This window comes from Tympanuchus pallidicinctus, unplaced genomic scaffold (genome assembly GCF_026119805.1).
Source record: "Tympanuchus pallidicinctus isolate F22 unplaced genomic scaffold, pur_lepc_1.0 scaffold8, whole genome shotgun sequence".
NCBI classification, from domain to species: Eukaryota; Metazoa; Chordata; class Aves; order Galliformes; family Phasianidae; genus Tympanuchus; species Tympanuchus pallidicinctus.
In genome coordinates, this window is record NW_026294802.1 from 46,489,576 (window position 1) to 46,512,568 (window position 22,993).

At 36.8% G+C, this 22,993-nt stretch overlaps 1 protein-coding gene across 7 annotated transcripts in view; it reads right to left on the reverse strand.

Annotated features, from left to right (window-relative positions):
• The window catches only part of TAFA5 (TAFA chemokine like family member 5), a 442,754-nt gene that overhangs the window by 77,073 nt on the left and 342,688 nt on the right, over positions 1-22,993 (reverse strand). For 2 of the 7 annotated variants that reach the window (XR_008202823.1, XR_008202825.1), the window contains exon 4: positions 19,249-19,368. The exons of the other annotated variants lie outside the window; for them this stretch is intronic. The gene's annotated coding sequence lies outside the window, so the exon portion shown is untranslated. The remainder of the gene's footprint in view (positions 1-19,248; positions 19,369-22,993) is intronic. 7 annotated transcript variants of the gene reach the window in all.

Genomic DNA, 22,993 nt, shown 5'->3' on the forward strand with positions numbered 1-22,993 from the left:
ATTGTGATTTTTCATTTCCTCTTACACAGGAGACAATGGCGGAGTAGTAGTATATTAGTAAGACAGACGGGATAGGAACCTATTTGGTAGATGGAACACAAACAAAACAAAACACCACAACAGAAAAACCTTATTAAAGGTACTTAAAATATCTCTTTTGTCTGAGTGTGATTAGAGTGAAAATTATCTATTTAAAAACTCCAAAACTGTATTTTGATGAAAACAAGAAGTGCAGACTGGCAAAAGTGAAAACCAAGGAGAATATACAAAAATTCAAAATAATGTGGTGTTCTTTGTTGATTGCAAAAATACTTTTGCTTGAAACAAAACAGTAGAAATGAACGGCCTGATCAATCTTCAGAGAAAATTGTATGTTTCTCATTCACTTGAGAAATTGTTCCAGAACAGTTCATCCTTGCACAAATATTACCACTGAAATGTCATCAAAGTCACTATCTGCACAGATTATCTGCTGTGCAAGTGTCTGCAGTGTTAGCACAAGAAACCCAGAAATGTCTATAACTTTTCTGTCCCTGTAACATACAGCTTTTAAATAGCTTGTTCAATTCTGACAGTTCCTGTTTTACTCCATTCTCTGGAAGCACTTTTAGGCTTCAGCAACTCCATCTCCCAATTAGTTGATCGTCTTAAATACCTGCGTTGATATTATTGATATGCCTTCTTTTCTTTCTCTCTGTCTCTCTCTTTTTTTTTTTTCTTTTGTGTGTGTGTGTGTATGTGTGTGTGTCCTACTGTGTTCGGCTGCAATAGTGTCTCATTTGACTAAAAGTCAGAAGTTGCTTTTTCTTCTTTTCTGCGAGATGCAAGCAGAGAATAAATATATTTAATGTGAGTCGTTTCATATAGAGATTAGAATAAGCCAAGAACAAGAGGCACTGAAGATTATGTACATTAGCAGGGTTTTATTATGGAAAATTCACTTTTCCTCTGAATATCACATTTCTAATCACCTCATAGAGACAAATGGCACACAACTACATCTGGATAGTGCTGCTCCTCTAACTGAGATGGAATTCTGACTTCATTGACGTGAAGGGAAGGAAAGCCTTGTACTGATTCCAGTGGGAGCTCAGCTTAACATGCAGACTCTATATGTCTCTAGGGTCCGCACCATAAATCTTGTTATCACTCATTGAACTGAACAGTTCTACTACATTACCACTTACCTAAGTATTTTGTACATTAAATACATATACATCAGTGACAGCTGTGCAGACAATCTTTAAGAAACTCATTAAAACAAACAGTTGATACAGATAACAAAACAAACAAACAACAAAATCCAAACACTACCACCGAAAAAAAACAGTATATGTGAGGAAGAAAACTGAAAACATTTTTTTTTTTTCCCACATAGAAGGATACTAGTCAAGCTATTCAGCAAAGTATAGCCTATTAAATAAAATGCAAGACATTCTGTCTTTTTGCCTTTCAAATGTCACCAAAAATACACCCTGTACTTCCATGTGAGAGTCATGTACATGAATCTGCAATCTTTAGTGATTTCAGGATGACATAAATAACTTACCAACAAGTTCAGTATAAGAAAGCTGTCTCACTTGAGCTTACTGTGGTACAAGGGCTACAGAAAAGATTCAAAGGTATGGCTATACAGTAATACTCAGAACACAGACTGCATTCTTTATCTTTCTAGGAATCACTCTGATCACATTAACAGCAGGCTAAATTAAATTATGCCTAAAGTAGTATTTACCTTACATCAAATCAGCATTTCTATATCACCTAATATCCAGTTCTACCTAGATCTGCAATAACTTATATTCATTGTCATTTCTCAGTGTGATCTCAAATTTCCCTGTGACATTAAATACCACTGTGTGTGCTCTGATAGCGATACATGGGGAAGTTTGAGGTCTGGGAAGAATCATATTTTTTTTCTGACTGAGCTTCTCTATGATCTGTTTTGCCTAAACAAAATTCCATGTAATTTACAGAAAATATGGAAAAATTTTTATGTTATTACACTCTGAAACATAATGGAAAACACAGTGTTAAAGTTTAAGGCAGCAACCTAATGGTTATCCATACTCTCTAAAGTACATCCATACAGCTTTACGTTCACAACCCATGACATAGTGGAAGAACTTTCCAATAGCTCATTTTAGAAGTTTAAATATAAATTTCAAATATTAATTTTTACATATTTTTAAAGCCTATCAACATTTTTTTTTCCCAAATCATCAGCACATTGTCCAGTTTATGCTGAAAAGGACTCAGACATAATTCAAGAAGAAATATTTTAAAATATTACTTTGCTAAACAAGTTAGGTCTTCTCTGAGTATTCATAATGCATATATAACAACTATTTTAATTAAAACACATATCTCTGTAGTTAACTTGAAACCTATATTTCAGTGTGGCTGCTTTATTATGATTTTCAAGTTTCCTGTATCACACACACATACATTTTGAAAAACAAATATAAATAAAATATGACAGAATAAGCACTGATTAGAACATTTTGGAACTTCATTATCATAACCAATTTACATGGCATAAATCTGTTAACATCTGCGAGTGAAAAAAAGTCCCTCAACATCTTTCACATTATGCAGCTGAAAACAGCCTTTTTTTTTCCTTCATTTGGTGCAATAAATAAAATAGTATATTTCTTCTCTCATTTAACAGAAAGCCAATGAGTGTAATTACTGTGTTAGCATAGAATATTTAAAGAGAGAATATGAAACTATGATGTTGAATAGTTCAAGTTATTTGTTAGCCCAAGACCTACAACAAGAAATTCCCTCCATCAGACAGTAATTCATTGGTCTGCAAGGCTCCAAGATAAATAACCTAGACTACAGCATTGCCTCCTTCAGCTTTTTTCACATTTCCCAGTTCCCATAATCCTAACTGCATGGTGGAAATTTAAACAAGAAACAAAATTATAAGGCTGGGGAAAAACATACAGTTGTTAACACATAAGACATACAGAAGGTACTGAAGCCATTGCTGTAATCAGTGTCCCACATTAAAACCCTGTTTACTTAAAAGCACATTCATTGCTGTTTTTTTTGTTATTTTTTTTTAACTGGGAAAAATGGTCTTAGAATCTAAATAAGAAAATAATAAAAGCCTGCCAAGAATTTACATTTATTCGGATGGTTGCTAAACTGTTGGCATAAAATGCAATTTTTTTTACAATTCCATTCAAAGTATGCTTGCAGAAAGGTGTGATAAGTATCATCCATTTTAGTTCATTCAGAGACTAACAATGAAAGCCCTGCCAAATATGCAACTGTCAGATTTTTGCTTCAGTTGAATTGTTTTACTCTGTGTATATTCGTATGAATAAATCAAACACTAAAGTCTTTGCCTAGGCTAGAAAAGCACCTATAGTATTGCTCTATTGAAAGTGGAGTGTACAAAATACTTACATAGTAACAGATTTGTGTTTTTAAATTAAAGTATGACTATCTGGAGAGTTCTAATCAAACAATTCAGATATTTTTTTCTCAGGTTTGCAGAGATTCATCCATTAGAATACTAAGCTTTTGAAAATTTGTCTGCTCTGTGAAGGCCTACGAGCAAATAACTGTTCACAAAGTCTTAATTTGCGATTCTTTATTTACAGAGACCTACTGTGGCGGCATCCTATCACCCGTAAGCTTTTTTTTTTTTTTTTTTTTCCCCGCCATTCTCTGTGTTCTCTTTTCCATATCCCTTGCCTTAGGTAGTCTTCTCCTTCACAAATAAAGGTTTGAGAAATTCTTACTTGTACTTCAGAAAACCCGGCAGAAAATGAATGCAAAAAGTTCTGTGTTCGCAAGCCTCCAAAAAACAAGAGTGGGTAAAAATGATGACTCGGACTTAGAGTCTACAACTAACTAGCTAAGATCTTCATTTCCTAACACTTGAAAACCAGTTCTGAAAACAAAAAGACAGAGACATTTGGTCCTAAACCAGATCCAACTGGACTGCTGTATGTCCATATTGCAGTGACAGCCATGGACTGAGCAGATATAGGCTTTTCTGTTTGTTAATCTACCTGCCCACCTTCCTCTTCCACTTAGCTGAAACCATGTCAGTGTGCTCCTTCCTATGTCACTATCTCCATCACTGTCACCTTGTCTCAGCTATGTCTTCTCCTCTACCACCAGCCGCAAACCTCCTACTCTTCCCATATGTATACAACAACACACTACCTGAGAGAAAATGTTTCCTAGGTGAAGAACAACACAAAATATCATTATTTACAAAGTATGACGGCTTTCTAATCCTTTGATAAGTTTGAAACTCAGACTATTACAGTGCTCCTGTTCATTCTGAACATCAACAAAAGGCCAAACTTAAGTCCTTTGTGACCTGTTACTTTTTGTAGCTCAGGACTTTCTCTTTAGATGACAAATTTAAAAATCATATTTCAATCACATTGTAAACTTTTTCAAGAACAAAAATGAAGTGTATGAAAAAACTAATTTTAATGGGAATATCATTCCTCACGTAAATTAATGAGACATAGTCCTAGACTCTTATAACTCTTACATTTACTACAATAAATGTTATCAACGACATACAAGATACATACTTCCCTCTTATTCTAATAAGCACTTTTACTAAAATGATGGTGGTGGTGGTTTCTATTTCTTTATTGTGTGTTGCTTTGAACTCTTTTATATAAAAATGCTAACAGCAGTACAACCTCTTCTGTTAACTGCAGGCCACTCTCTACAATTAGGCAATAGCATGATATCTTCACCTGAATTTATCATGAGGGAAATACATACAGTAAAAAAAGTAGCAATATACCTTCTTTATGAACATAAAGAACATTAATAACATCTCCTGGACTTCTCAAATCAGCTATGTATTTCTCGTGCTTCCTGCATTCTTCGTGTGTACCCTAATTAAAGAGGGATTTTGTTTTCAGAGGACTGTAAAAGACATATCATTCCCTCCAGGAAGACTAAACCTGTACTGTGACCTAGCCAACCAACTCAGCTTGCACAAGTTCTGCAGGAGTCAGAATGCTGGGAGAGAGGCAGTTCAGCAGCCTGGGGAGCCCATTGGTTCCTTGCCCTTTATGAGTTATTAACTCAAATGACCAAATGAGTAGCCACTCACTGTAGATGAAAACTCTGTGATTAGCCCTTATCACGGCTGTTCTATCTTCAGAGGACTCATAATGTTAATGAGATTACATATGTTTCAGATGCTGTTCATGATAAAGCAGCAAGAGTGATTCACATCAAGTCCATCACTGAAAGCAACACTAGATGACTGTCTGGGGGCCAATAAAATTTTCACATGAAACCTGTCTGAAAGATGAAATCTGCAACTGGCAGATGTACTGCAAGATATACATTTTAGTAAGAAAACAGCAAAGCAATCTAAGATTTTCCAGGAAACTATCAATAAGACTTTTCCAATAAACTTCTAAGAGGGCACAGACAAGTATTTTGAGGGAATAGCATTTTTTGTCCCTTTCCAAACCACCAGTTCAGTTTCTGTTCCTGTCATCTGCACCATGGAGTCCTCTCTATGAGCCAGGAGCTGGGCAGCATATCATTTAATGGTAAAGTAACAGCTATTTGATTATTTCTTCAGGCATGAAAGATGGCTGGATAAAATTATTTTACTGAAATATATACTGCAAACACTAAAATCACAGACATTATCCTTGTTTTGATTATTATTTATCTTTGCTGTAGTTCCTTTTTTTCTTCTTTTTCTGTTTATTAGCTCCTAATGGAATATCATTTTAAAGGAGATTGTTCCAGAAATCACAGAAACACAGTAATATTTTTTTCCTTTTCCCTATCTTGTATTAAGACACTTTAGAACAACCCACTTGGAAATAATTTGTGAGCAATATTATCTCTATCTCAAAATCTGGGTTTTAATGAATTTATTTTTGTGGATGTTTTTCGTTTACAATAAAAGTTAAAGTTCATCTAAAGTGTTTGATTACTCATCAACATGAGACTTTTTTGTACACATACTAAGGGAAAAAAAAAGTCAAAGAGCTGGAAATTTTATACAGAAAATAAAGAAGTAACAGAATGAAAAGAACATCAAAGAGTACCAAACCTTACTGGAATTTAGTGAAAAGCCTAGATTTTGTTTACATACAATACAGTGTGAAGAAATATCCATACTCCGTGCTGATCAGAATACAATATTACTGAAACAAGCTCAGTAAATCTTGCCCTTCTATATCTAGCAAGACTCAAAGGAACACCATCAACAGCATCAAATAAATTAAGACAAGAGGATTTGCAGTCCTCCTCACATGGAAAAGGTAAAAACAAAAAGAAAATATTTCTCAGTACTTGAATTACAGAATCATTTAGGTTGGAAAGATCAATGAGATCATCTAGTCCAACCATCATCCACTGCCTGTGACTGCTCTAGATCACATCACTCATTGCAACACCTACTCTCCTCTTGAGAACCTACAGGACAGTCACTCAACCACCTCCCGGGGCAGCCTGTTCTATCGTCTCACCACGCTTTCTGTGAGTAAATTCTACCTAATATCCAACTTGAACCTTCCCTAGAGACCATTACCTCTTGTCCTATCACTAGTTATCTGGGAGAAGAGGCCAACCCCTACCTCGCTTCAGCCTCCTCTCAGGCAGTTGTAGAGAGCAATAAGGTCACTCCCGAGCCTCCTTTTCTCCAGATTGAACCATCCCAGTTCCTTCAGCTGCTCCCCATAAGACTTGTGTTCCAGACCCTTCACCAGCTTCATCACCCTTCTCTGGACACACTCCAGAGCCTCAGTGTCTTTCTTGTAGTGCGGGGCCCAAAACTGAACACAATACTCAAGCTGTGACTTCATCAGTGCGGGGTATAGAGGGACCGAGTACTTGCTATGTTATCATTTCCATATCATGTGCTTGGAAATCGTTTCCACACTATTAAAAAGTCATTTGGAGTCTGTGTTTTGGTTCATTTCTGCTTCACTTGCTGGCTGTCCTGATGAGATGGTCACTATGAGTGGTGCATAAGGGTCAAGCTCTCTAAGGTTGGACATTCATGTAGTCCAAATCCAGCTGTGGAGGAGCAGAGGCTGGCTAACTGAGACTCTCAGGTCTACAAACGAAGCCCTCATGCCTATACGTATAGAGTTAAATCCAAAATATTTGTGATGCTATGATTGCCTACCTCTGCTTTTGTAATTAGGAACTAACCATTAAAAAGGAAATCTTATCTTATGAGAACGTTTGTTTGGGACCATTCTCCTCTCTGAATATGGAACTTGGGGGCTATTCTTGAACTAATGTACTGTTCTTCAACTAATATACAGAGAATTCATTGTAATTTTATTAGTCTAGCTTGCTAACAACTTAGAACTTTAACCAAGAATTCACGTTTGATGTTGTAGTCAATACAGTACTATCTGTTCTCATTCTTATTGATACTAGCAAAAATTTCACATCATATACATGATTTGTGAGTAGTTGGTGCCTGAAATAAGGTTTCATTAAAAAAAAAAAAAAAAAGTACTTTTTCATTAAAAACTTGTGATATTCATTATACCTTTTCAGTGCATGATTTTGCATGTTGGCAAAGTTGTGACAACTTTTAACTTTGAAAATGTGATATTTTTAAAATCAACAAATAAAAATCATTCTGAAAAAAAATCCCCAATAGCACTACTACTTAACACTCCCAATCTGGTTACTCATTATGAGGTTTCATAGTCCCTTCCCAAATTATCAGCTTTTGAGCCTGTAGACCGCTTTCAACTACATTTGATAAACATCTCAAAAATATTAAGATCTTGAATGTTTGAAAGCTTGGCAACAGGGAACAGTAAAAAAATTGTAAGTGACAAATTCATGCTTATTAATGATCCTACTGATGGGAAAGCTTGCAGCTGCAGGGTCAGGCAGCACAAACAGCCTGCTTGTACTGCCAGATGGTAAATAATGATTGATAATTTATCCATGGTATTTTGTACGCAGGAAGGAACATAGGAATGGTAGAGCGAGGAAGCAGGGAACAAAGAAGGGTTCTAGATGCATTTGTAGTTCTGAGAAGAGCTGCAGGTCTTAGACTACTGGATGACAAGAAAGAAAACCAATCAAAATTGCAGGGAATACAATACTAGTTAGTTAGTTCCACTGTTCACAGGACACCTTACTTACTACTAAAACACTGCACATTTTAAGTCGTAATGTAACAAATACTGCAAATACTACAAATACTAATACTACAAATACAAAAACTACAAATTACTGTTTTATTTTTCTTTCAGATTATGTGATTTTGCTTAAGCTTCATAACACTGTAATGAAGTTTTCCTTGAAAAGTGACATAAACCCTGATGTGCAGATATTTCACTTGTTACGACCTAGCTATAATATTTATAAGCTATGGTGCCAAATATTTATGCAGTGCTTGCTTTCATGGCAGAATTGTTTGTATGAATACAAACACTTATATGGCAGAGGTTTTGTGCATATCTTTGTTTTCCCTTTAAAAACTTGTGTTATTTTTCTGCAAATTCCAAGTATTTTAATAATTTTGTTAAGAGGTGACAAACATGCTTAGTGCTGTGCCTACCACATGAATAACACTCAAGTATAAACTGACTTGTCAGCAACTTTTGAAACACTTTGGGAGGTAATTTTTGTTTAATTTTGAAGTTCATTAATTTGACACATTTAAAATATACATGCATTAAAAACTCTGCATTCCTAGCTTTCATTAAAATGATTATATTGCAGAGAATGTGATTTTGTCAGTTCCCTCTATTTCCTTCAAATTCACTGTTAAAAAGACAACATTTATTAGAGTTAGATTCTGAATTTATTTGTTCATTCATAAACAAATAAATACTTGGCACAGAATGCACAGTAAGAGGAAGACCTGGCCCAGCTTTCTTTTGATTTTTTTTTTTTTTAATGAAAACTAAGATATTACTTCTAGGGAATGAAATGGGAGTGGTTTTCTGCATTATTAAGTGTATGTATCGATTTCATGATACTCAAATAACAATCCATCAGAGCATCGTAACAATTTCAGTAGTGCATGTAGGGACATTTTCAAACTGCCTAGAGCAGAATAGCTGAACAATATGCTATGAAAGCACCCATGCCTTGTCATTTCTGTGACAGAAGCATAGCCATTCAACAAATAATGTATGTTGCAATTAGCATATCTATTACTTAGCTTTGTTATATGCACACACAAACTCATTCATGATGGAATTCCATTGGTTTCAGTAGTTAGTTACATAGGGAATGAGAAGAAAGAGAAGACAACAGTTTGTAAAGGAAAAACAGATGAAGAAAACGATGTTTAATGTAAGAATCTTCTGAGAAAACAGGATGACTTCCATACCTTCAAAATGCAAGTATTCCCTTAATTTCTCTGCCCAAATAACAAATGAAATGGTGGTGAAAAGAATACTATTCTCATCCAGATCAATATATTTCTTAGTCTGACAGCACCAGTACGTGATTTGAATTCAAAATAAAGACATACAATGTGACTAAATTCGAGAAACAAATGCTTGGAATCTGCCTCCCTCAAAAGCATTTTTTGTCACTCCTCCATGTGACACTGAGCACTCATACTACAGCACTACAGAGATAGGTCTGATTCTCTAGACCAAATCATAGAAACATAGGGTATCCTAAGTAGGAAGGAACACATAGGATCATCAAGTCCAACTCCTGGCTCTACTCAGGACAATCTAAAATTCAAACCCTTTCTTTAGGAGCATTGTCCAAACACTTCTTTACTTTCGCAGGCTTAGTACTATGACTATCATGGAGAACAGACAGGATAGGCTGCCCAAGTCCTGTAGCTGACCTATCCCTGTAGGGAAAAAAATAGAAGATATGGAATTATCTCCCCGATACATGCATGCTTTTTAAAATTGACATTGATTAGATAATTAAACAGGTCAAATGAATTCCACTGTCTTCAGAAGATACCTAACTTGCCTACATAGCCACTGGAGACAGAAAATTCAATGTCCTCTTGTCTATCTAAATAGGCATCTACTTCTTTGGATAGCAAAGCTGGGCATATTTGCTCATGTCCTTGGCTCAGATATACTGTGCCTAATGATGAATTCAACTCAAAATTCTCAATTCTCAGAAAGAAATCTGACCATATAATTGGTGTCCTATTCCAAGCCCCAGACAGAGCTGAATCCAATCCCAGACAGAGCACACATGGAATTGGAATAGAGGAGGGATGTAAAAAATAGCAAGAAGGGATTCTACAGGTACATTGGTAAGAGAAGATCGGCTGAGGAAAGTGTATCTCTCTGATAAATGAGAAGGGAGAACTGCTTTAACAGACATGGAAAGGCTTTCTACATCTCTCTCCCTGAAACTTCAGGGAGGGGCTGGGGCAGTAAATGCCTCCTGCTGTAAGAAAAGAGCAAGTTCAAGACCACCTGCTGAAATTAAATGTGTACTAGTCTGGATGACATGTATCTCAGGGTCCTGAAGGAATTGGTTGATACATGGTTGCCAAGCAACTATCCATCGAATTTGAAGTCCACAGCGACTGGAAAAAGGGAAACATCACTCCCATTTTTATGTCTGGGTATATCATGTAACAGATCTTCCTGGAAGATATATTAAGGCACATACAAGATGAGAAGGTGATCCAAGACAGCCAGCATGGCTTCACCAGGGGAAGATATTGCCTGAGTAATCTGGTGGCCTTCTGTGATGCAGTGATAGCTTCAGTAGATAGAGTTATCTACCTGGGCTTTGGCAAGGTCTTTGATATGTTCTTCACCATGCTCTTATCTCTAAATTGGAAATACATTATTTTGAAAGGTGTACTATTCAGTGAATAAGGATTTGGTTGGATAGTCATTGCCAGAGGGTCATAGTCAATGCTTCCGTGTTCAGATGGAAGGCAGTAACCATTGGTACCCTCAAGGCATATCTAGATGAACTAAACGACCTTTGAGGTCCTTTCCAACTGAAGTTGTTCTATGCTTCTGTGATTCTATGATATGTCATGTTTTGTGGTCAAAGTAAGAAATTCTCTAAATTGCCAAGTAATTTATTTCCCATGCTAGAATTGCACATTAGACTTCTAAATGATTTTTGAGACAGAAGATATTCCTCCTTCAGTGAAAGCAGCTCTGCTCAGTTCTCATCTACAGTAATTCCTTCTGTACTGATCTGAGGTAGTATAATCCCTAGGCATCACCTAGGTTACTAAATGCACTTTCAGCTGTATGACAAAAAGTTACCTCAGAAGTATGTAAAATGCCATATTTCATTAAAATATACCTGTGATTAGACAACATAAACACCACAAATCAATCTCATCCTACTTGTCTACATGTCTTTCATATGGATGACGGAAGTCCTGTGAGGACTATGTAAAGGGAAAAGGATTCAGTAGACTGCCTTAACTACTTTTACTATTATAAGAACTAAACATCATTTTTTTAATTTACTTTTTACATATTTTTTTTTTATTTCCATGTCACAGAGTACATAATTATTTTGTTGTTTTAACAATTATAAAAAATGTTCTGTAGGGAAAAATATACACCAAGAGATTCTCAGTACTTCTTGGAGAAACAGAGAGAAAAATGCAGAAAGGAAGAAGGCAAGAAAACAAAAGCCTTCAAGGATACTGCCCTATAAAGAGGTTTACTGATTCTCACTTTATTTCAAAATAATCTGCTGGCCATTTTGTTCTGCTGTAAGGAAACATCTTCCACATCAGTGTGCATTCTGCTTTCTGTAATTTCACATAGATATTCTCAACTTACTGTTGAAAGTCTTGACTGTTCTCATTTTTCACTGCTGCATGTCCAAATTTATTGTGATTGTGGATTTATTCTATTAAAGGCTTAAATCTAGCTACAAGATGGTTAAGACTGATGTAATACTGAAATAAATCCCATCACCTATCAATGACACTTTCAGTCACACAAAAGCAACTGAAACATTACTCCACAGCACAATTCAATGACAAGTTTCTGTAACCAGTGTGCTGTCTGCGTGAACAAACAACAAATCTCTTTGAGAAAAATTAAATCTCATGGATGACCCAGAACAGTGTGAGAGTCCCCCTCATATAGTTTATGCATTATTATGCATTATCTCACCATGGCTTTTATAAGAATGTAAAAATATAATTATAATGCTTGAACTGGTAAAGACCAATCAGATAATGTATTTCATATCCTACCAATACAAGACCCTTCCTAAGACTCTGTTCAAGCCAGCCCAAACAGTTCAGAGTTTTCATTTCGGAGAAAATATTCCACAGTTCAGTACACTGAACAGTTTGTTTGTTTATTTTTTCTCTAAATCCTTCTGTATCCATACTTTTGTCTCTGCAGGCCAGTTTATATGCTTCCTCTCCCTCTACGATTTTACAGTGTTGAATTAGTCACAAATTGTTATTGGCTTCATCTCTGGCTCCCTCTTTAGCCACCAGTTTGGTTAACTCATCAAATTTCATGTTTTATATAATTCTACACAGACAAGTCTACATGTGTTTGATTATTCTTTTGTGATTTTCCTGTGCATATCACAATGTATTTTACCTACACATCCACAGCAGCTATTATCAGCTACATGTTAGCTCAGGGGTCTTTATGCTATCCGACAATCCTAATGAGATCCTTCTTTAAGTTCCATTTAAATTTTAATTTAGTCAGATTTTAGTTTCCAGTGAAAGTATCTACATTAAAATAATAATTAAAAAAAAATCTAGGCTCAAATTGAGCTCAACCACCATCTGAGAGGAGCATATCAGCACCTAAATTAAGCCTGAGTTCCAGGGAACTCTTAATCTGCTACTGGTGTTCAAGCCATACTTAAGTCACCAGAACAACTTTGAATTCAGCACAAAAATATATCCAGGGGAGATGTGTCCCTCTCTCAGGGCTTACACATATTCAGTGAATCAAAAACAGCAGTATGATCATCAGTCAGTGCTCAGACCTAAAGGAAACACCCTACTGGGCCTGCATTCTTCTTTCATAAATGCATCAAATATGAACTGTATCACAACAATTGGGGCTTTAGTTATTATTCACATCAGGCCTCCAAAATTTATAACTCACCTAAGCCCTGCAGATTTCAGCCTTCTTAGCTTCTCACAGAGATTAAATACTTCATTTTCACTGATGACAGTGAGCCCCCCCTAACACTCCCTATATTTTTATGACTCCTTGGATCTTTGCAAGTTCTTTTCTTCTGTATTATCACACGTCCAGCTAGGTCTCAGTTATGTTTCTACAAGTCTCTCCATTGCAACATCTTTGTCCTCTTCTAGCTACCAAAATTATTTCTGTAAGGAAATATCCTTAACTTTTATGTGAAATCCATATTTTTTTATTGTACCTAAAGCTGTCCAACATCTATCAGTAGAATTAAATATTTCTTCAGAAATCATCCCGTCATCACATTATTCAGACATGAACAGCATTCCAATTTTGAACTGTAATGTGTGTGTTTATATATACTTTAATGTAAATGGGGAATAGTAGTAGAGGCTACCTTTAAAATCCTCACTTTAGGACAATAAATCATTCTCTACAGCATAGAACATGGGCTTTCAAGCATCTTTTTCCCTCAAATGGGATACATCAATGTATTTCATATGAAAGATGTACTTCACATGCATCGTTTGCACCTCTGAGGCAACTCTAGAATTCTTTAAGTGTGAGTGGATAAGAGTAGCATTAGTGAGGGAAAAAATAAAAAAATAAAAAATCTAGATAGACATTGGAGATGTGTAAATAAAGGAAGACACAACCCAGAGCTTTAGGGCAATGATAACTCAAACTTTTCTGTCTCTGGGTTATTCTGGGTAATCTGCTCTGTAACTGCATTAAACTGCAGGACTGTATTTGGGAGTTGATACTGCTGCAAATTCACCCAGTAAAAACAGATTTCTGTTTGGGTGCTCCAGCGATTTCCACAAGCACTTATGGCTTGCCCAAATAGAGAGGTCAGGCACATACAAGCCAGAATGGGTTGGGAGAATTATACCAGTGCAGTCTAGAATGAGATTAGTTTATGCTACCTTGAATCTTTACTGTCATTTGAAAGGCAAAGGTCTTATTTCCCTAGGTTTTGCTTTTGATTTTACTGACCATCTTCACTGCCTGTTTTGATTTGGATCAAGCATCAGACAATCTTGCTCACTTCCAATTCTAGTCTCAGGTATGTAATGAGACGCTAATGAAAGCATGAAAAACTGAAACCTAGGGCTCTAACATTATCATGACTCTCTGAACTGCAGTGCCTTCCTGAGCACCATAGCACACTCATATATACATGAGAACAAAAGGAATAGGTGAGAACAAGGTCTTCCAAACAGGAGTTAATTAGATTGAAAAACAGACAAGGCTATCCTTTAGGTCTACCCACAACATAAAGAAACTTATGTGCAGACATACTGCTACTAAGGACTGGAGCTCTGTTCCTGACACTTAATGAAAATAGTGCAGGGGAATATAGAAAAACAGAAATGTCTGTTATGTGCCACCTTCCACAGATTTTCAATAACACTTGAGGGCTTAACATCTTTTATGCTTTTGAAACCATTCTTAATAAAATCAAATTAGACCTTTCACAAATCTCTCACCTTCTGAGCCACCTCGACCTAGATCAATACGCTCCTGTTAACTGCTATTATGTGCTGTTCACAGGTCCTCCATCAGTTTCTTGTTGAAATGGCAGTTTTTAATGTGACGGGACTATCTGAATTTATTTTCGAGTATGATTTTAGGAAATAATGTGTCAAAGAAATTATTGAAAGTGCTATGCTATCACATCTATTTAATTTTCTATATTCACTATTTTTTTTTGTTCAGTCAAAATTCTTAGCTTGCTTTGTGTGATTTAATAGAAATTTTTGGAAATGTTTCTAACTGGCCGCCTACCACCAGTATTGCCCACTAAACCATGAACCTAACCATGATGCATTGCAAAGTTAATGGACATGAAAATAATTTCAGGAGTTTTTCTTTTTTTTGTAGATCAAGACCCACGTAGAAATGTAGGTATTCATTGAAATACAATTTTTAAAGCTTTGCATATACTTTAACACTCAGATGCCTAGAATTTGCAGTCTTCAGGCCTGCAGGAACAGGTCACACTGTAGCTACCCCCTGCCCTGCCCCATCATGGTGGCTCTTCTTGCAAACAGCCAAGCCTCTCAGTACCAACCAAACATTGGTATGCTAGTAACTCCATCTGAGCTGAAACCAGGTCACAGGTTGCAGTGCCAGCTCAAATTATGGCAAACAAGTTTATGGATTTTTAAAGATAAGCTGAAACACAGTCCTGCAAACAGCAAAAAATTGGAATTTCAGAACAACTTTCAAGACTGCAAACAAATAATCTTTTTTGTTTTTGTGACTCTATTTTCAGTCAGCATAAATACACTACATGCAGATTTTCAAATGGAATGAATAGAGTTGCAATCCATAATTTGATTGAGTCTACCAGACTTTTGTAAGCCTCCCTTTCTGGAGAGAAATATCCCTCACTTCACAGTTACATCTTATTCATGTCATCAGTTTGGCAGTACGTATGTATGTGAACACCTGCTTTCTAGGATAAAGCACAGGAAGAATAAAATTTCATCAAAAATCTCTGACAAACACCTAGAGAGCTCACTACACATTACAACCACCACCATCAAACCAGACTGATTTATTAGTTTAACAAAAAAAAAAGAAGTCAAATATCCCACTGGTTTTATGATTTTGTTGCCTTGTTATATGATTAAATTACAAAATAAAAGAAGTTTTATCACTTGTATAAATTACCCATATTGCATATTTTATGAGGGCTTCTCTGAAAGTAATCCCTTCTATTTTATGATGTCAGCTCACAACGTCAGAGGAAGATGGTGGTATGGCCCTAGGGTGGTTGCCAACAACTAGATCAGGGTGCCTAGTCTTTTAACACCTCTGAGGATAGGATATTCACAACTTCTCTGGGCAATCTGTTCCAGTGCCCCACCATACTCTGAGTTTTGCTCCTAACATTTAAGTAATTCTCCTCTCTTTTCATTTCAAGCAAGTTTAACAAACTTGCTGAGGGTACACTTGACCTCACTGTCCATGTTGATGATAAAGATGCTGAAGAGAACTGATCCCAAGGGTTCCCTGTGGGACACAGCTTTTGACTGGTCTCCACCTAGACATAGAGCCACTGACCACAACTCTCTGGCTGTGACCATTTAACTAACTCTTTACCCACCAAACAGCCCACCCTTCAGATCCATATCACTCTAATTTAGAAAAAAAGATAAGGTGTGAGACCATATCAATGGACTTGCACAAGACCAGGTAGACATTAATTGGCCTTCCTTTGTCCACCAAATTTATCACTCCATCATAGAAGGTCACTAACATCAGGCATGATCTGTTCTTCGTGAAGCCATTCTGATTGCCTTGGATCACATCCTCTTCTCACATGTGCCTTGGTATAGCTTCTGAGGATGATCTTTTCAATGATTTTCACTGGCACAGAAGTAAGGCTCAACTGTATGTAGTTCCCTGGGTATTCCTTTCTCCCTTTCTTAAAAATGGGAGAAATATTTTCCTTTTTCCCCATCAGCCTGACAGTCTTGATTTCTCAGACATGATGGAGAGTACCTTGGCAATCAATTCACCCAGCTCCTTCAGGTCCATGGGATGCATATCATCTGACCGCATAGACTTGTATACATTCTCTTATCAGGAGGTCTTGGACTTGCTTTACTGTTACAATGGGAGGGATTTTTGCTTCCTAGACTCCTGCCTAAACATTTAGGAAGCCTGACTAACAGGAAAGACTGAGGCAAAGAACTCACCGAGTGCCTCAGTATTCTCCATGTCTTTTGAAGCCACTTCTCCCTTTTCATTTATCAGAAGGGGGTAAACTCTTGGTTCATTTTTGAACCAGTGTACTTGTAGAATCCTTTCTTGTTATTTTTTCACATTCCTTGCCAAGTTCAGTTTCATCTGTGCCTTGGCTTTCCTGATCCCATCTCTACACATTCAGATGGCATCCTTATATTCTTCCCAGGCCACATATCCTGGTTAGTTGTATCCCATCTAATGTTGATGTGTCCAGTCTCTCAAAACTGTATTCCAGGTCATAATAATAACAAAAACCCTGAGAATAACACTAGCCATGAGGCCATTCATTTAACTGATCTATTCTCCTCCTTCTGCCTGGATCCCAGTCTCCAACCAGCAGGATCAAGGAGAACACTACCTAGGCTCCCCAGTACAAAAAAGACAGGGATCTCTTGGAAAGAGTCCAGCGGAGGGCCACAAAGATGGTGAAGGGCCTGGAGCATCTCTCCTATGAGGAAAGGCTGAGTGAACTGGGTCTGTTCAGCCTTGAGAAAAGAAGACTGAGAGGGGACCTGATCCAGGTCTATAAATATCTAAGGTGTGGGGGGCAGAATGGCGAGGCCAGACTGTTTTCAGTGGTGAGTGGAGACAGGACAAGGGGAAACGGCCGGAAACTGCAGCATAGGAAGTTCCGCACAAATGTGCGCAAGAACTTCTTTACAGTGAGGTGACGGAGCACTGGAACAGGCTGCCCAGGGAGGTGGTGGAGTCTCCTTCTCTGGAGATGTTCAAGACCTGCCTGGATGCCTACCTGTGTGACCTGGTGTAGGGAACCTGCTTTGGCAGGGGGATTGGACTCGATGATCTCTGGAGGTCCCTTCCAATCCCTACAATTCTGTGATTCTGTGTGCTTCTAATCCCTACAACATCTTCCCAAGAGACATAAAATCTTTTAAAATATTCTGTAGTGTCCTAGTTGCAGTCTCTTGTGACCAATCTTGAAAGAGAAGGAACAGATAATAGTTTTATCATACCCATTAGCCTCTTCCTGATGTCTTGAATACAGACCCTGAGCAAGCAGCAATCTCTCTAGAGAGATTATTCAGGCAGCAACTGACTGCCTCAGTACCCCCCAGTGATTAAGACACTGCCTTTTTTTGGAAATAATGGATCTGACTTGTATCCTTGTTTGGGCAGTCTTACTGCAGTTGTGCCTTTTCAGGTCTGAATCATTATCCGGACCTTTTTTTCTTTATATCCCCAGAGCTTCACACTTGTTGCTTATGGACATTTCAGTGTCAAGAAGGAGGCTCCTCTTTCTGCTCCAAGCAGGGAGGAGCATACAGTCTCTTCACCTTGTGTGTTTTGCCATCTATCTCCTCAGGGCTGGAAGCTTGTTTATCTTCGTCCTCTTCCAGGAACTTCAGACAGGGCTTTTGGTCTGCCTGTGTAACTGCACAATATCATGCATCAGTCTCTCTCTCTGATTACTGGATACTTCTCTGCCTAGTGATTTCCTCTTGCAACATGGCCACCTGCTCAAAAAGCACATCAAACTAGATACACATGCACATGACACCCCCTGTTCCCTCAGACCCTTGGGGGACTTTCAGATTCTGATCTTACAAGACCCCTTCCAACTCAAATGATTTTGATTCTCCACAACTGAAGAAAAGACAAAAGAGAAGACACTGCTACTCCCTATGATGCACGTATATGGACTTTGAAGCCAGGATTATTAAATTTAACCCAAGATTCTGATTCCCCCACAGTCTTTGACATGAATGACAGAAAATTCAGATTCATTACTTCCTTCTTGTTTCTAAAAACTTTCACTGGAGTGGGATGAAGGGATAAGGTAGATTCCTGAAAAAATAGCCTTTCTAATTTTGGTCTGTATATAGTGTCCCTGCTTATAATTAGAACAGCGTGAGAACTTGGAAGATGACCTCCTGACAAGTGGGTGTTATGCATCTGTTTTGTAAGTTGACCATCAGAGCGAAAGAGAGAAACCTAATTTGGCATAGCATGGATGCTTGCATCATCCCACTGCTCTAATTTCAGTGCTTTCTGAAAACTTATTTGGTGAGTATTATGTTCTAGAATGAAACAGAATTACAACTGGTGAGACGTCAACAAACTTCCAAAAACAGCTTAACCAAATACAATCAGCTGAGCTGTGGAGATGTTGAATGCACATTTAGAAACACTCAGAGCTGGAACATCAGTGAAGCTAAGTACAGTAAAGCCAGTTATATGAGTATCTAACAAAAACATGAATATCACCAGTAAGAACATGAATAACAGTACTTTCATTTTTAAGAAAATCCGATTTTTTAAAGCTCTTAAAATATTAATTCAAATCTCCAAATTCACTAAGATAAGTAGCTAAGGATTGTTAATCTTATTTTTACTGCTGGCTAAACTGAGGCAGAGAGGTTCAGTGACTTACCCAAGGCCACAGAGGAAGTCACTGTCAGAGCCGGGATTAGAGCTCAGGAGTTTCTGGCTCCCAGTCCCAAGCTCAGACCACTAGACCATGGCCTCAGGACATTTCCAGCTGGTCTTCAGTCTAAAAAAAAGTAAATTCTCAAGTATGTTACAAGTATGTAACATATATATATTTATTTAATTAGAATGTAATGGTATGAATGAGAACATATTGCTCGTAACTCAATGATGAAAAGAAAACCAGTATATTTTCACTGATTTACCATTATCATACATCTGTGTACGATAAGGGTCTACAAAAAAATCTTGATTTAAGTTGCAGCCAATAAAAACTGCTGTCGTATTTCTCAGAGTGAAGAACAAATTGCCTTTCCAACCTAGCCAGCATGTCATTTATATTAATGGTGAGGAATGCTAAGTTGCTCGGTGTGTAAGTAAACTCTATTAAGAAAGTCACGTCCCTTGGTGAAACTAGATCCTTAGTAAATTTTACTAGCTAAGCACTGAGCTCCATGTCAGAGTAATTACACCTTTTATCCACTGTGAGCTCTCTCTTAGCTTCTTCATACTCTTTAATTTCCCACTTCAGCTAATTTAGCAGTACAATCACAAAGGTTTTAAAAGGTTAGCTACTGAGGAATTGGCGCATGAATGTTCTGTTAAGCTCCATGCATTGAAATCACATCATGTAGAAGAAGGAATTAATTAAGTAACAATTAGGTAGTGATGGATCATTGACAACATATATACACTTTGCTGCTAAAATTAATCTCCCCTGTAAAGCCGATACATTCTGAATCTTCTCATTTATACACTGGAAAGATTTATTTTTTTTTTTAACTTGACCTATAAAATGGATAAGCTTCTCAACAACATCTGGAAAAAAAAAATAATTATCACATCTTTTATGGTATTATTGATTCTACATAACTATTTTAAAATATAATGTACCTTCTTTAAAAAAAAAAAAATAGTGAGAATAGCAAAAAGGGAAGAACTTTTTAAGGTAGAAGGTATTAAAGTGACTGAAAGGACATTTTTCACATCAGAGTATTTGGTACGTTGAAAGTGCTAACAATTCTGTAATATTCTCTTGCTACCTTATTTTACAAGTTGCCATATTGTTTCCTTGTATCAGCAGCTTAATACACAGATTGGCAGTTAGCCCAGACAATCCTCCATTCTAAAAGCCTCTTAGCAGATGAAAAATCCTTGGTTCATTCACACCTTGTAGATAGGATGACAGGGCAGAAGTGACATCCAGATCCATTTAGAGTATACTCTGAGTTTGATTCTCCTTTGCCTTGCACCTTGTGTAGTCATTTATAGCTGTGCAAAGTGAGCACAAAATGGGTATAAAACACTCCTACCCATGTGAGGAGAGAATTCTGATTTCACTGCATTATTTCCAGAGGTAATTACAAAAAAAGTGCCATGTGGTGAAAAAAATCTGGCTCTTCATAGAAAGTCTACAGAATTTTGACACAAACAAAGTAGCACTTTAAAGAATTCGCATTCATACTTTGCAGAAAAGGGTATTTTCTTATCCTATTTGCTTGGTAACTTCATAGGAAAAAGATATTAAATGTTGAATATATCTCAAGAAAATAAAAAGTATTTCATCCTTGTTTTAGTAAAACAAAACAAAACAAACAAACAGAAGTCCTAGATTATATTCTCACATACAGAAATGATACCCTAGGCAGAATCTTCACTAGTTCTATAATTTCATGTGCTTCTTTTAAATCCAGTTATTCAAAAAGTTACACTTACACACATCTATCTGTAATCAAAGCAGCTGGTATTATCACAACAGCTGGTCTCAGTCCATCAGAGTTCAGTACTGTCCTGGCATCAGCACAATAGCAAATGACTGTCTTCAGCATTTACCAGAGATCTCTCTACAACATGATTCTATCACCGCCACGACAATGTAAGACATAGTGCCAAACATCTTCATGATACTGATTAATGTATTTAGAAAAGGACTGCAAATATTAGATTAACAAATGTGAGTTAACAAGTGAGGATATAATTAAGAATATAACGTAGCTACCACTGAAAATGTGGTTAACTGTTTCTACTTAACAATACAAATAATGTATAATAATTCATGTAATATGTTTGGACATGATTTTTCCCTTACTTTCTCGTGACCATTTTCCCGTCCCTTCTCTGCACACTGTTAATCCTCCCCATTATAATTAGACGCCACTGTGGGACTGGTAACTCAGATGCATATTCTGAGCAGAAATAGAAAATACTTGACTGTGTCAGTAGCTTTTGACATAAGAACACTGCCAGAGAAAATAAGGTCTCATGATGTTTCTGCTAGAAAATTTCTCTTCTTTTAAATCACAGTCAAGCACTTCAAAAAGTTATCCTAAGACGTAGTTTCCATGCCTGTTACCATTGTCCAGAGCTTTCCATAACCTTCAATGAAGCATCTAGAGAACAAATGAACATTTGTTAAAATGTAGTTTTATTAATAATGCATCATGGCTTGCATTTTCATGGTTTTGCTGTTGGTTTTACTTTCCTTTCCATTCTGGATTCAGAGCTTCTTTAAACATTCTGAGAGCTAGTCTGCCTTGACTGAAAAATACTGTGTGTTTGTTGTGTGTCTGCATGTGTGATACCAACTGTTGAAGGCTGCTCAATGTTAGATGAAGACTTATGCTCAGAACTGTTCTACAGTTGGCTCTCTGGCAGAATCTTTCCTCACCAATGACAACGTCTCCATGTGGGGAAGAATCTGCTTAATAATATTACACTTGCCTCGGCCATAATTTAACTGAGATGGGGCATGATTATAATTTCATTTATGTTAATCAAAATCATGAGTCATTCAATTCATGTCAATAGCATTTAAGAGCTATACAGACAAGTAAGAGCTCAGAATCAAGCTTCTGATGTTAAATCTGAAAGGTTATCTGAATCACTTCATTAAAGATAGATACTGAAGGATAGATCCTCAGCTTACTTTGCATTATTCAGCCATTTCATTAGCATAAAACATCAAATAAAGAACTATAATGACAGCTGATAATGTGTCATGGTACATAGGTTTTCCACTTACCTCAAGTACAGAAAACACCCCTGTATTAACAAGATTTAAGATTATACATTTGGTCTGACAAAGTTATATCAGGAATCCTTGCCATTGCAAGCTCACATTAATGTTTAAAACATCTCTCTTTTTTTGTTGTTTTTTTGTGGTCTCTTTTTTGTTGTTGTTGTTGTACATGCTTATGTAACTTGAATTCAAAATATCTATAGACAAACAATATTCAAGTAAGACCTCAGAGACTGAGTGAGTTTGGGAGCCCTGTCCATAATGAAATGTCTTCCAAAAACGAGAGCATCAAAACAGTAATCACATTTCATAGAGTTTCTTTTGCATATAACTTGTAAAGTCCCATCAACTCTTCATTCCTTTTATAAAAGATACAGATATTCTAAAGCTATAAGAGGCTTTCTACTGCTGTCTGTCTCATGTTCAGACAGAGAAATTGTGCAGGGGTTGATAGGCGTTAACTTAGCCCTCAATAATAAATACTCATAACACAAAATATCCTTTAAATTGTCTTATTTAAATTACACTCAAGCTCCTTGTAAATCTAAACAATGTTCACAGGGGAAAAAAATCATTTCACAAGGTCTGGCTAGCTATCAGAATGTTTCTCTATTTTACTTATCAGGGTTTTTTCCATTTCTGAAGTCAGAGTGTTATTGGCATTTGAGAA